Source organism: Salmo salar, chromosome 23 (genome assembly GCF_965601325.2).
Source record: "Salmo salar chromosome 23, fSalSal1, whole genome shotgun sequence".
Lineage (NCBI taxonomy): Eukaryota > Metazoa > Chordata > Actinopteri > Salmoniformes > Salmonidae > Salmo > Salmo salar.
The window spans coordinates 42,430,346-42,443,898 of record NC_138313.1 but is presented as its reverse complement, the minus strand read 5'-3'; the positions used below and the strand labels follow the sequence as shown (position 1 = coordinate 42,443,898).

General features: G+C 39.1%; 13 non-coding genes across 13 annotated transcripts; all 13 read right to left on the bottom strand.

The window, feature by feature from the left end:
- Positions 1–747: 747 nt before the first annotated feature.
- Positions 748–963, bottom strand: LOC145863080 (small nucleolar RNA U3). Its single transcript, XR_014382408.1, has one exon. It is a non-coding gene; the product is annotated as a small nucleolar RNA U3 (small nucleolar RNA).
- A 797-nt stretch (positions 964–1,760) lies between these two features.
- On the bottom strand, positions 1,761–1,976 carry LOC145863096 (small nucleolar RNA U3). The gene has a single exon (XR_014382422.1). It is a non-coding gene; the product is annotated as a small nucleolar RNA U3 (small nucleolar RNA).
- A 796-nt stretch (positions 1,977–2,772) lies between these two features.
- LOC123729887 (small nucleolar RNA U3) lies at positions 2,773–2,988 on the bottom strand. Its single transcript, XR_006761586.2, has one exon. It is a non-coding gene; the product is annotated as a small nucleolar RNA U3 (small nucleolar RNA).
- A 796-nt stretch (positions 2,989–3,784) lies between these two features.
- Positions 3,785–4,000, bottom strand: LOC123729895 (small nucleolar RNA U3). Its single transcript, XR_006761594.2, has one exon. It is a non-coding gene; the product is annotated as a small nucleolar RNA U3 (small nucleolar RNA).
- A 796-nt stretch (positions 4,001–4,796) lies between these two features.
- Positions 4,797–5,012, bottom strand: LOC123730010 (small nucleolar RNA U3). The gene has a single exon (XR_006761703.2). It is a non-coding gene; the product is annotated as a small nucleolar RNA U3 (small nucleolar RNA).
- A 796-nt stretch (positions 5,013–5,808) lies between these two features.
- Positions 5,809–6,024, bottom strand: LOC145863107 (small nucleolar RNA U3). The gene has a single exon (XR_014382433.1). It is a non-coding gene; the product is annotated as a small nucleolar RNA U3 (small nucleolar RNA).
- A 797-nt stretch (positions 6,025–6,821) lies between these two features.
- Positions 6,822–7,037, bottom strand: LOC145863098 (small nucleolar RNA U3). Its single transcript, XR_014382424.1, has one exon. It is a non-coding gene; the product is annotated as a small nucleolar RNA U3 (small nucleolar RNA).
- Positions 7,038–7,834: 797 nt separating this feature from the next.
- Positions 7,835–8,050, bottom strand: LOC123729994 (small nucleolar RNA U3). Its single transcript, XR_006761687.2, has one exon. It is a non-coding gene; the product is annotated as a small nucleolar RNA U3 (small nucleolar RNA).
- Positions 8,051–8,945: 895 nt separating this feature from the next.
- LOC123729902 (small nucleolar RNA U3) lies at positions 8,946–9,161 on the bottom strand. Its single transcript, XR_006761601.2, has one exon. It is a non-coding gene; the product is annotated as a small nucleolar RNA U3 (small nucleolar RNA).
- A 797-nt stretch (positions 9,162–9,958) lies between these two features.
- On the bottom strand, positions 9,959–10,174 carry LOC123729910 (small nucleolar RNA U3). The gene has a single exon (XR_006761609.2). It is a non-coding gene; the product is annotated as a small nucleolar RNA U3 (small nucleolar RNA).
- Positions 10,175–11,068: 894 nt separating this feature from the next.
- On the bottom strand, positions 11,069–11,284 carry LOC123730009 (small nucleolar RNA U3). Its single transcript, XR_006761702.2, has one exon. It is a non-coding gene; the product is annotated as a small nucleolar RNA U3 (small nucleolar RNA).
- A 796-nt stretch (positions 11,285–12,080) lies between these two features.
- On the bottom strand, positions 12,081–12,296 carry LOC123729942 (small nucleolar RNA U3). The gene has a single exon (XR_006761641.2). It is a non-coding gene; the product is annotated as a small nucleolar RNA U3 (small nucleolar RNA).
- Positions 12,297–13,092: 796 nt separating this feature from the next.
- LOC123729894 (small nucleolar RNA U3) lies at positions 13,093–13,308 on the bottom strand. Its single transcript, XR_006761593.2, has one exon. It is a non-coding gene; the product is annotated as a small nucleolar RNA U3 (small nucleolar RNA).
- Between the last annotated feature and the right edge of the window lie 245 nt (positions 13,309–13,553).

Sequence of the window (13,553 nt, the reverse complement as noted above, 5' to 3'; positions counted from 1 at the left end):
GCACCAGCGGTTTGTGTTGCATTCTCAGCATCAACAGTTGTTGCAATCAAATGATGTTAATTATGGAGAATTGCTAGGTTCCACAAATGAGAAAGATGGTCAGCGATGCTGGTTGCCAACAGGTAAAATGTGAGCTAATGTTGGTGGACATCCATCCATATTTCAAAGCAAGTTATTTTTGTGGAATTCTACCCCCTTTTCAACATTGTCTGTTTTAGCTATAGACGTATGGGTTGTACCATCAGATCTGTCTTTGTCTTCCGCATCCAGTGGTACCAAGAGTTAGTCTGTGTGATTAACGGGGGCTGAGATAGAGCTGTGTTTGTGAGAGAAAGATGTATCTCAAAGGGGCCCAGGTCTGGGTCTTTTTTTACAAAAACATCTGTAGAGTCAGAATGGTTTGAATTACAAACCCCTAAAAGCTATCTATGAAAAGCTGAGACTCTAACGAACATGCACATGTGACATGATTAGCTCTATGACGCTCCCAAGCTACACAAGAGTTGTTAGAAGTTATGGGGTTATTCTATGTAGAAGATCAAAGGAAGGTCAAAGGTTGTCCTGAAAGGAAAATGGTAAAACACCTCATTGTGAAGCTAAATATAAGGGCTGGACATGGAGATAAATGAAAGTCAGAAAACTGAAAAGATTTTTGCTGGGGTATCAGGACTGATTCAATAGGATTTATTTTACTAACGATAAGGATTTGGGAGACATTTCAGTAAGTTTTATTGTACATGGTTAACATCCACTCAGAACATATTCCCTTCATCCATGTTCATTGACGAACAAGGAAAGATCATCAAAGGTGGAAGAAACATGAGCAAAGTCATATCTAGCCACCAGATTCATGCTCTGAACGGGAATATCTTGAATCGTCATCATGGATAGCGAGACCTACCACTTTAGACACACATTTCTCAAGTAACGAACTATAGAAATGATCCCTGAAAGTATAGTCCTGGTGTATAAGTAGTTGTGATCAAGGTGGAGCATCTTGAAAAGAGCATTTGCACCAGCGGTTTGTGTTGCATTCTCAGCATCAACAGTTGTTGCAATCAAATGATGTTAATTATGGAGAATTGCTAGGTTACACAAATGAGAAAGATGGTCAGCGATGCTGGTTGCCAACAGGTAAAATATGACCTAATGTTGGTGGACATCCATCCATATTTCAAAGCAAGTTATTTTTGTTGAATTCTACCCCCTTTTCAACATTGTCTGTTTTAGCTATAGACGTATGGGTTGTACCATCAGATCTGTCTTTGTCTTCCGCATCCAGTGGTACCAAGAGTTAGTCTGTGTGATTAACGGGGGCTGAGATAGAGCTGTGTTTGTGAGACAAAGACATATCTCAAAGGGGCCCAGGTCCGGGTCTTTTTTTTACAAAAACATCTGTAGAGTCAGAATGGTTTGAATTACAAACCCCTAAAAGCTATCTATGAAAAGCTGAGACTCTAACGAACATGCACATGTGACATGATTAGGTCTATGACTCTCCCAAGCTACACAAGAGTTGTTAGAAGTTATGGGGTTATTCTATGTAGAATATCAAAGGAAGGTCAAAGGTTGTCCTGAAAGGAAAATGGTAAAACACCTCATTGTGAAGCTAAATATAAGGCCTGGACATGGAGATAAATGAAAATCAGAAAACTGAAAAGATTTTTGCTGGGGTATCAGGACTGATTCAATAGGATTTCTTTTATTAACGATGAGGATTTGGGAGACATTTCAGTAAGTTTTATTGTACATGGTTAACATCCACTCAGAACATATTCCCTTCATCCATGCTCATTGAAGAACAAGGAAAGATCATCAAAGGTGGAAGAAACATGAGCAAAGTCATACCTAGCCACCAGATTTATGCTCTGAACGGGAATATCTTGAATCGTCATCATGGATAGCAAGACCTACCACTTTAGACACACATTTCTCAAGTAACGAACTATAGAAATGATCCCTGAAAGTATAGTCTTGGTGTATAAGTAGTTGTGATCAAGGTGGAGCATCTTGAAAAGAGCATTTGCACCAGCGGTTTGTGTTGCATTCTCAGCATCAACAGTTGTTGCAATCAAATTATGTTAATTATGGAGAATTACTAGGTTCCACAAATGAGAAAGATGGTCAGCGATGCTAGTTGCCAACAGGTAAAATATGAGCTAATGTTGGTGGACATCCATCCATATTTCAAAGCAAGTTATTTTTGTGGAATTCTACCCCCTTTTCAACATTGTCTGTTTTAGCTATAGACGTATGGGTTGTACCATCAGATCTGTCTTTGTCTTCCGCATCCAGTGGTACCAAGAGTTAGTCTGTGTGATTAACGGGGGCTGAGATAGAGCTGTGTTTGTGAGAGAAAGATGTATCTCAAAGGGGCCCAGGTCTGGGTCTTTTTTTACAAAAACATCTGTAGAGTCAGAATGGTTTGAATTACAAACCCCTAAAAGCTATCTATGAAAAGCTGAGACTCTAACGAACATGCACATGTGACATGATTAGCTCTATGACGCTCCCAAGCTACACAAGAGTTGTTAGAAGTTATGGGGTTATTCTATGTAGAAGATCAAAGGAAGGTCAAAGGTTGTCCTGAAAGGAAAATGGTAAAACACCTCATTGTGAAGCTAAATATAAGGGCTGGACATGGAGATAAATGAAAGTCAGAAAACTGAAAAGATTTTTGCTGGGGTATCAGGACTGATTCAATAGGATTTATTTTACTAACGATAAGGATTTGGGAGACATTTCAGTAAGTTTTATTGTACATGGTTAACATCCACTCAGAACATATTCCCTTCATCCATGTTCATTGACGAACAAGGAAAGATCATCAAAGGTGGAAGAAACATGAGCAAAGTCATATCTAGCCACCAGATTCATGCTCTGAACGGGAATATCTTGAATCGTCATCATGGATAGCGAGACCTACCACTTTAGACACACATTTCTCAAGTAACGAACTATAGAAATGATCCCTGAAAGTATAGTCCTGGTGTATAAGTAGTTGTGATCAAGGTGGAGCATCTTGAAAAGAGCATTTGCACCAGCGGTTTGTGTTGCATTCTCAGCATCAACAGTTGTTGCAATCAAATTATGTTAATTATGGAGAATTACTAGGTTCCACAAATGAGAAAGATGGTCAGCGATGCTAGTTGCCAACAGGTAAAATATGAGCTAATGTTGGTGGACATCCATCCATATTTCAAAGCAAGTTATTTTTGTGGAATTCTACCCCCTTTTCAACATTGTCTGTTTTAGCTATAGACGTATGGGTTGTACCATCAGATCTGTCTTTGTCTTCCGCATCCAGTGGTACCAAGAGTTAGTCTGTGTGATTAACGGGGGCTGAGATAGAGCTGTGTTTGTGAGACAAAGACGTATCTCAAAGAGGCCCAGGTCCGGGTCTTTTTTTACAAAAACATCTGTAGAGTCAGAATGGTTTGAATTACAAACCCCTAAAAGCTATCTATGAAAAGCTGAGACTCTAACGAACATGCACATGTGACATGATTAGCTCTATGACGCTCCCAAGCTACACAAGAGTTGTTAGAAGTTATGGGGTTATTCTATGTAGAAGATCAAAGGAAGGTCAAAGGTTGTCCTGAAAGGAAAATGGTAAAACACCTCAATGTGAAGCTAAATATAAGGGCTGGACATGGAGATAAATGAAAGTCAGAAAACTGAAAAGATTTTTGCTGGGGTATCAGGACTGATTCAATAGGATTTATTTTATTAACGATGAGGATTTGGGAGACATTTCAGTAAGTTTTATTGTACATGGTTAACATCCACTCAGAACGTATTCCCTTCATCCATGTTCATTGAAGAACAAGGAAAGATCATCAAAGGTGGAAGAAACATGAGCAAAGTCATATCTAGCCACCAGATTCATGCTCTGAACGGGAATATCTTGAATCGTCATCATGGATAGCGAGACCTACCACTTTAGACACACATTTCTCAAGTAACGAACTATAGAAATGATCCCTGAAAGTATAGTCTTGGTGTATAAGTAGTTGTGATCAAGGTGGAGCATCTTGAAAAGAGCATTTGCACCAGCGGTTTGTGTTGCATTCTCAGCATCAACAGTTGTTGCAATCAAATGATGTTAATTATGGAGAATTGCTAGGTTCCACAAATGAGAAAGATGGTCAGCGATGCTGGTTGCCAACAGGTAAAATATGACCTAATGTTGGTGGACATCCATCCATATTTCAAAGCAAGTTATTTTTGTGGAATTCTACCCCCTTTTCAACATTGTCTGTTTTAGCTATAGACGTATGGGTTGTACCATCAGATCTGTCTTTGTCTTCCGCATCCAGTGGTACCAAGAGTTAGTCTGTGTGATTAACGGGGGCTGAGATAGAGCTGTGTTTGTGAGACAAAGACGTATCTCAAAGAGGCCCAGGTCCGGGTCTTTTTTTACAAAAACATCTGTAGAGTCAGAATGGTTTGAATTACAAACCCCTAAAAGCTATCTATGAAAAGCTGAGACTCTAACGAACATGCACATGTGACATGATTAGCTCTATGACGCTCCCAAGCTACACAAGAGTTGTTAGAAGTTATGGGGTTATTCTATGTAGAAGATCAAAGGAAGGTCAAAGGTTGTCCTGAAAGGAAAATGGTAAAACACCTCATTGTGAAGCTAAATATAAGGGCTGGACATGGAGATAAATGAAAGTCAGAAAACTGAAAAGATTTTTGCTGGGGTATCAGGACTGATTCAATAGGATTTATTTTATTAACGATGAGGATTTGGGAGACATTTCAGTAAGTTTTATTGTACATGGTTAACATCCACTCAGAACATATTCCCTTCATCCATGTTCATTGAAGAACAAGGAAAGATCATCAAAGGTGGAAGAAACATGAGCAAAGTCATATCTAGCCACCAGATTCATGCTCTGAACGGGAATATCTTGAATCGTCATCATGGATAGCGAGACCTACCACTTTAGACACACATTTCTCAAGTAACGAACTATAGAAATGATCCCTGAAAGTATAGTCTTGGTGTATAAGTAGTTGTGATCAAGGTGGAGCATCTTGAAAAGAGCATTTGCACCAGCGGTTTGTGTTGCATTCTCAGCATCAACAGTTGTTGCAATCAAATTATGTTAATTATGGAGAATTGCTAGGTTACACAAATGAGAAAGATGGTCAGCGATGCTGGTTGCCAACAGGTAAAATATGACCTAATGTTGGTGGACATCCATCCATATTTCAAAGCAAGTTATTTTTGTGGAATTCTACCCCCTTTTCAACATTGTCTGTTTTAGCTATAGACGTATGGGTTGTACCATCAGATCTGTCTTTGTCTTCCGCATCCAGTGGTACCAAGAGTTAGTCTGTGTGATTAACGGGGGCTGAGATAGAGCTGTGTTTGTGAGACAAAGACGTATCTCAAAGGGGCCCAGGTCCGGGTCTTTTTTTACAAAAACATCTGTAGAGTCAGAATGGTTTGAATAACAAACCCCTAAAAGCTATCTATGAAAAGCTGAGACTCTAACGAACATGCACATGTGACATGATTAGCTCTATGACTCTCCCAAGCTACACAAGAGTTGTTAGAAGTTATGGGGTTATTCTATGTAGAAGATCAAAGGAAGGTCAAAGGTTGTCCTGAAAGGAAAATGGTAAAACAGCTCATTGTGAAGCTAAATATAAGGGCTGGACATGGAAATAAATGAAAATCAGAAAACTGAAAAGATTTTTGCTGGGGTATCAGGACTGATTCAATAGGATTTCTTTTATTAACGATGAGGATTTGGGAGACATTTCAGTAAGCTTTATTGTACAGGGTGAACATCCACTCAGAACATATTCCCTTCATCCATGTTCATTGAAGAACAAGGAAAGATCATCAAAGGTGGAAGAAACATGAGCAAAGTCATATCTAGCCACCAGATTCATGCTCTGAACGGGAATATCTTGTATCGTCATCATGGATAGCGAGACCTATCACTTTAGACACACATTTCTCAAGTAACGAACTATAGAAATGATCCCTGAAAGTATAGTCTTGGTGTATAAGTAGTTGTGATCAAGGTGGAGCATCTTGAAAAGAGCATTTGCACCAGCGGTTTGTGTTGCATTCTCAGCATCAACAGTTGTTGCAATCAAATTATGTTAAGTATGGAGAATTGCTAGGTTCCACAAATGAGAAAGATGGTCAGCGATGCTGGTTGCCAACAGGTAAAATATGACCTAATGTTGGTGGACATCCATCCATATTTCAAAGCAAGATATTTTTGTGGAATTCTACCCCCTTTTCAACATTGTCAGTTTTAGCTATAGACGTATGGGTTGTACCATCAGATCTGTCTTTGTCTTCCGCATCCAGTGGTACCAAGAGTTAGTCTGTGTGATTAATGGGGGCTGAGATAGAGCTGTGTTTGTGAGACAAAGACATATCTCAAAGGGGCCCAGGTCCGTGTCTTTTTTTTACAAAAACATCTGTAGAGTCAGAATGGTTTGAATTACAAACCCCTAAAAGCTATCTATGAAAAGCTGAGACTCTAACGAACATGCACATGTGACATGATTAGCTCTATGACTCTCCCAAGCTACACAAGAGTTGTTAGAAGTTATGGGGTTATTCTATGTAGAAGATCAAAGGAAGGTCAAAGGTTGTCCTGAAAGGAAAATGGTAAAACACCTGATTGTGAAGCTAAATATAAGGCCTGGACATGGAGATAAATGAAAATCAGAAAACTGAAAAGATTTTTGCTGGGGTATCAGGACTGATTCAATAGGATTTCTTTTATTAACGATGAGGATTTGGGAGACATTTCAGTAAGCTTTATTGTACAGGGTGAACATCCACTCAGAACATATTCCCTTCATCCATGTTCATTGAAGAACAAGGAAAGATCATCAAAGGTGGAAGAAACATGAGCAAAGTCATATCTAGCCACCAGATTCATGCTCTGAACGGGAATATCTTGTATCGTCATCATGGATAGCGAGACCTATCACTTTAGACACACATTTCTCAAGTAACGAACTATAGAAATGATCCCTGAAAGTATAGTCTTGGTGTATAAGTAGTTGTGATCAAGGTGGAGCATCTTGAAAAGAGCATTTGCACCAGCGGTTTGTGTTGCATTCTCAGCATCAACAGTTGTTGCAATCAAATTCTGTTAATTTTGGAGAATTGCTAGGTTCCACAAATGAGAAAGATGGTCAGCGATGCTGGTTGCCAACAGGTAAAATATGACCTAATGTTGGTGGACATCCATCCATATTTCAAAGCAAGTTATTTTTGTGGAATTCTACCCCCTTTTCAACATTGTCAGTTTTAGCTATAGACGTATGGGTTGTACCATCAGATCTGTCTTTGTCTTCCGCATCCAGTGGTACCAAGAGTTAGTCTGTGTGATTAACGGGGGCTGAGATAGAGCTGTGTTTGTGAGACAAAGACATATCTCAAAGGGGCCCAGGTCCGGGTCTTTTTTTTACAAAAACATCTGTAGAGTCAGAATGGTTTGAATTACAAACCCCTAAAAGCTATCTATGAAAAGCTGAGACTCTAACGAACATGCACATGTGACATGATTAGCTCTATGACGCTCCCAAGCTACACAAGAGTTGTTAGAAGTTATGGGGTTATTCTATGTAGAAGATCAAAGGAAGGTCAAAGGTTGTCCTGAAAGGAAAATGGTAAAACACCTCATTGTGAAGCTAAATATAAGGGCTGGACATGGAGATAAATGAAAGTCAGAAAACTGAAAAGATTTTTCCTGGGGTATCAGGACTGATTCAAAAGAATTTATTTTACTAACGATAAGGATTTGGGAGACATTTCAGTAAGTTTTATTGTACATGGTTAACATCCACTCAGAACATATTCCCTTCGTCCATGTTCATTGACGAACAAGGAAAGATCATCAAAGGTGGAAGAAACATGAGCAAAGTCATATCTAGCCACCAGATTCATGCTCTGAACGGGAATATCTTGAATCGTCATCATGGATAGCGAGACCTACCACTTTAGACACACATTTCTCAAGTAACGAACTATAGAAATGATCCCTGAAAGTATAGTCTTGGTGTATAAGTAGTTGTGATCAAGGTGGAGCATCTTGAAAAGAGCATTTGCACCAGCGGTTTGTGTTGCATTCTCAGCATCAACAGTTGTTGCAATCAAATTATGTTAATTATGGAGAATTGGCGCTGCCTATCTTGGCCAGGACGCTCTTGAAAAAGAGATTTTAAATCTCAATGAGCCTTTCCTGGTTAAATAAAGGTTAATAATTAATAATAATTGCTAGGTTCCACAAATGAGAAAGATGGTCAGCGATGCTGGTTGCCAACAGGTAAAATATGACCTAATGTTGGTGGACATCCATCCATATTTCAAAGCAAGTTATTTTTGTGGAATTCTACCCCCTTTTCAACATTGTCAGTTTTAGCTATAGACGTATGGGTTGTACCATCAGATCTGTCTTTGTCTTCCGCATCCAGTGGTACCAAGAGTTAGTCTGTGTGATTAACGGGGGCTGAGATAGAGCTGTGTTTGTGAGACAAAGACATATCTCAAAGGGGCCCAGGTCCGGGTCTTTTTTTTTACAAAAACATCTGTAGAGTCAGAATGGTTTGAATTACAAACCCCTAAAAGCTATCTATGAAAAGCTGAGACTCTAACGAACATGCACATGTGACATGATTAGCTCTATGACTCTCCCAAGCTACACAAGAGTTGTTAGAAGTTATGGGGTTATTCTATGTAGAAGATCAAAGGAAGGTCAAAGGTTGTCCTGAAAGGAAAATGGTAAAACACCTCATTGTGAAGCTAAATATAAGGGCTGGACATGGAGATAAATGAAAGTCAGAAAACTGAAAAGATTTTTGCTGGGGTATCAGGACTGATTCAATAGGACTTATTTTATTAACGATGAGGATTTGGGAGAAATTTCAGTAAGTTTTATTGTACATGGTTAACATCCACTCAGAACATATTCCCTTCATCCATGTTGATTGAAGAACAAGGAAAGATCATCAAAGGTGGAAGAAACATGAGCAAAGTCATACCTAGACAACAGATTTACGCTCTGAACGGGAATATTTTGAATCGTCATCATGGATAGCAAGACCTACCACTTTAGAAACACATTTCTCAAGTAACGAACTATAGAAATGATCCCTGAAAGTATAGTCTTGGTGTATAAGTAGTTGTGATCAAGGTGGAGCATCTTGAAAAGAGCATTTGCACCAGCGGTTTGTGTTGCATTCTCAGCATCAACAGTTGTTGCAATCAAATTATTTTAATTTTGGAGAATTGCTAGGTTCCACAAATGAGAAAGATGGTCAGCGATGCTGGTTGCCAACAGGTAAAATATGACCTAATGTTGGTGGACATCCATCCATATTTCAAAGCAAGTTATTTTTGTGGAATTCTACCCCCTTTTCAACATTGTCAGTTTTAGCTATAGACGTATGGGTTGTACCATCAGATCTGTCTTTGTCTTCCGCATCCAGTGGCACCAAGAGTTAGTCTGTGTGATTAACGGGGGCTGAGATAGAGCTGTGTTTGTGAGACAAAGACATATCTCAAAGGGGCCCAGGTCCGGGTCTTTTTTTTACAAAAACATCTGTAGAGTCAGAATGGTTTGAATTACAAACCCCTAAAAGCTATCTATGAAAAGCTGAGACTCTAACGAACATGCACATGTGACATGATTAGCTCTATGACTCTCCCAAGCTACACAAGAGTTGTTAGAAGTTATGGGGTTATTCTATGTAGAAGATCAAAGGAAGGTCAAAGGTTGTCCTGAAAGGAAAATGGTAAAACACCTCATTGTGAAGCTAAATATAAGGGCTGGACATGGAGATAAATGAAAGTCAGAAAACTGAAAAGATTTTTGCTGGGGTATCAGGACTGATTCAATAGGGTTTATTTTATTAACGATGAGGATTTGGGAGACATTTCAGTAAGTTTTATTGTACATGGTTAACATCCACTCAGAACATATTCCCTTCATCCATGTTGATTGAAGAACAAGGAAAGATCATCAAAGGTGGAAGAAACATGAGCAAAGTCATACCTAGCCACCAGATTTATGCTCTGAACGGGAATATCTTGAATCGTCATCATGGATAGCAAGACCTACCACTTTAGACACACATTTCTCAAGTAACGAACTATAGAAATGATCCCTGAAAGTATAGTCTTGGTGTATAAGTAGTTGTGATCAAGGTGGAGCATCTTGAAAAGAGCATTTGCACCAGCGGTTTGTGTTGCATTCTCAGCATCAACAGTTGTTGCAATCAAATTATGTTAATTATGGAGAATTGGCGCTGCCTATCTTGGCCAGGACGCTCTTGAAAAAGAGATTTTAAATCTCAATGAGCCTTTCCTGGTTAAATAAAGGTTAATAATTAATAATAATTGCTAGGTTCCACAAATGAGAAAGATGGTCAGCGATGCTGGTTGCCAACAGGTAAAATATGACCTAATGTTGGTGGACATCCATCCATATTTCAAAGCAAGTTATTTTTGTGGAATTCTACCCCCTTTTCAACATTGTCAGTTTTAGCTATAGACGTATGGGTTGTACCATCAGATCTGTCTTTGTCTTCCGCATCCAGTGGTACCAAGAGTTAGTCTGTGTGATTAACGGGGGCTGAGATAGAGCTGTGTTTGTGAGACAAAGACATATCTCAAAGGGGCCCAGGTCCGGGTCTTTTTTTTACAAAAACATCTGTAGAGTCAGAATGGTTTGAATTACAAACCCCTAAAAGCTATCTATGAAAAGCTGAGACTCTAACGAACATGCACATGTGACATGATTAGCTCTATGACTCTCCCAAGCTACACAAGAGTTGTTAGAAGTTATGGGGTTATTCTATGTAGAAGATCAAAGGAAGGTCAAAGGTTGTCCTGAAAGGAAAATGGTAAAACACCTCATTGTGAAGCTAAATATAAGGGCTGGACATGGAGATAAATGAAAGTCAGAAAACTGAAAAGATTTTTGCTGGGGTATCAGGACTGATTCAATAGGGTTTATTTTATTAACGATGAGGATTTGGGAGACATTTCAGTAAGTTTTATTGTACATGGTTAACATCCACTCAGAACATATTCCCTTCATCCATGTTGATTGAAGAACAAGGAAAGATCATCAAAGGTGGAAGAAACATGAGCAAAGTCATTCCTAGCCACCAGATTTATGCTCTGAACGGGAATATCTTGAATCGTCATCATGGATAGCGAGACCTACCACTTTAGACACACATTTCTCAAGTAACGAACTATAGAAATGATCCCTGAAAGTATAGTCTTGGTGTATAAGTAGTTGTGATCAAGGTGGAGCATCTTGAAAAGAGAATTTGCACCAGCGGTTTGTGTTGCATTCTCAGCATCAACAGTTGTTGCAATCAAATTATGTTAATTATGGAGAATTGCTAGGTTCCACAAATGAGAAAGATGGTCAGCGATGCTGGTTGCCAACAGGTAAAATATGACCTAATGTTGGTGGACATCCATCCATATTTCAAAGCAAGTTATTTTTGTGGAATTCTACCCCCTTTTCAACATTGTCTGTTTTAGCTATAGACGTATGGGTTGTACCATCAGATCTGTCTTTGTCTTCCGCATCCAGTGGTACCAAGAGTTAGTCTGTGTGATTAACGGGGGCTGAGATAGAGCTGTGTTTGTGAGACAAAGACGTATCTCAAAGGGGCCCAGGTCCGGGTCTTTTTTTACAAAAACATCTGTAGAGTCAGAATGGTTTGAATTACAAACCCCTAAAAGCTATCTATGAAAAGCTGAGACTCTAACGAACATGCACATGTGACATGATTAGCTCTATGACTCTCCCAAGCTACACAAGAGTTGTTAGAAGTTATGGGGTTATTCTATGTAGAAGATCAAAGGAAGGTCAAAGGTTGTGCTGAAAGGAAAATGGTAAAACACCTCATTGTGAAGCTAAATATAACGCCTGGACATGGAGATAAATGAAAATCAGAAAACTGAAAAGATTTTTGCTGGGGTATCAGGACTGATTCAATAGGATTTCTTTTATTAACGATGAGGATTTGGGAGACATTTCAGTAAGCTTTATTGTACAGGGTGAACATCCACTCAGAACATATTCCCTTCATCCATGTTCATTGAAGAACAAGGAAAGATCATCAAAGGTGGAAGAAAAATGAGCAAAGTCATATCTAGCCACCAGATTCATGCTCTGAACGGGAATATCTTGTATCGTCATCATGGATAGCGAGACCTATCACTTTAGACACACATTTCTCAAGTAACGAACTATAGAAATGATCCCTGAAAGTATAGTCTTGGTGTATAAGTAGTTGTGATCTAGGTGGAGCATCTTGAAAAGAGCATTTGCACCAGCGGTTTGTGTTGCATTCTCAGCATCAACAGTTGTTGCAATCAAATTATGTTAATTATGGAGAATTGCTAGGTTCCACAAATGAGAAAGATGGTCAGCGATGCTGGTTGCCAACAGGTAAAATATGACCTAATGTTGGTGGACATCCATCCATATTTCAAAGCAAGTTATTTTTGTGGAATTCTACCCCCTTTTCAACATTGTCTGTTTTAGCTATAGACGTATGGGTTGTACCATCAGATCTGTCTTTGTCTTCCGCATCCAGTGGTACCAAGAGTTAGTCTGTGTGATTAACGGGGGCTGAGATAGAGCTGTGTTTGTGAGACAAAGACGTATCTCAAAGGGGCCCAGGTCCGGGTCTTTTTTTACAAAAACATCTGTAGAGTCAGAATGGTTTGAATTACAAACCCCTAAAAGCTATCTATGAAAAGCTGAGACTCTAACGAACATGCACATGTGACATGATTAGCTCTATGACGCTCCCAAGCTACACAAGAGTTGTTAGAAGTTATGGGGTTATTCTATGTAGAAGATCAAAGGAAGGTCAAAGGTTGTGCTGAAAGGAAAATGGTAAAACACCTCATTGTGAAGCTAAATATAACGCCTGGACATGGAGATAAATGAAAATCAGAAAACTGAAAAGATTTTTGCTGGGGTATCAGGACTGATTCAATAGGATTTCTTTTATTAACGATGAGGATTTGGGAGACATTTCAGTAAGTTTCATTGTACAGGGTGAACATCCACTCAGAACATATTCCCTTCTTCCATGTTCATTGAAGAACAAGGAAAGATCATCAAAGGTGGAAGAAACATGAGCAAAGTCATATCTAGCCACCAGATTTATGCTCTGAACGGGAATATCTTGAATCGTCATCATGGATAGCAAGACCTACCACTTTAGACACACATTTCTCAAGTAACGAACTATAGAAATGATCCCTGAAAGTATAGTCTTGGTGTATAAGTAGTTGTGATCTAGGTGGAGCATCTTGAAAAGAGCATTTGCACCAGCGGTTTGTGTTGCATTCTCAGCATCAACAGTTGTTGCAATCAAATTATGTTAATTATGGAGAATTGCTAGGTTCCACAAATGAGAAAGATGGTCAGCGATGCTGGTTGCCAACAGGTAAAATATGACCTAATGTTGGTGGACATCCATCCATATTTCAAAGCAAGTTATTTTTGTGGAATTCTACCCCC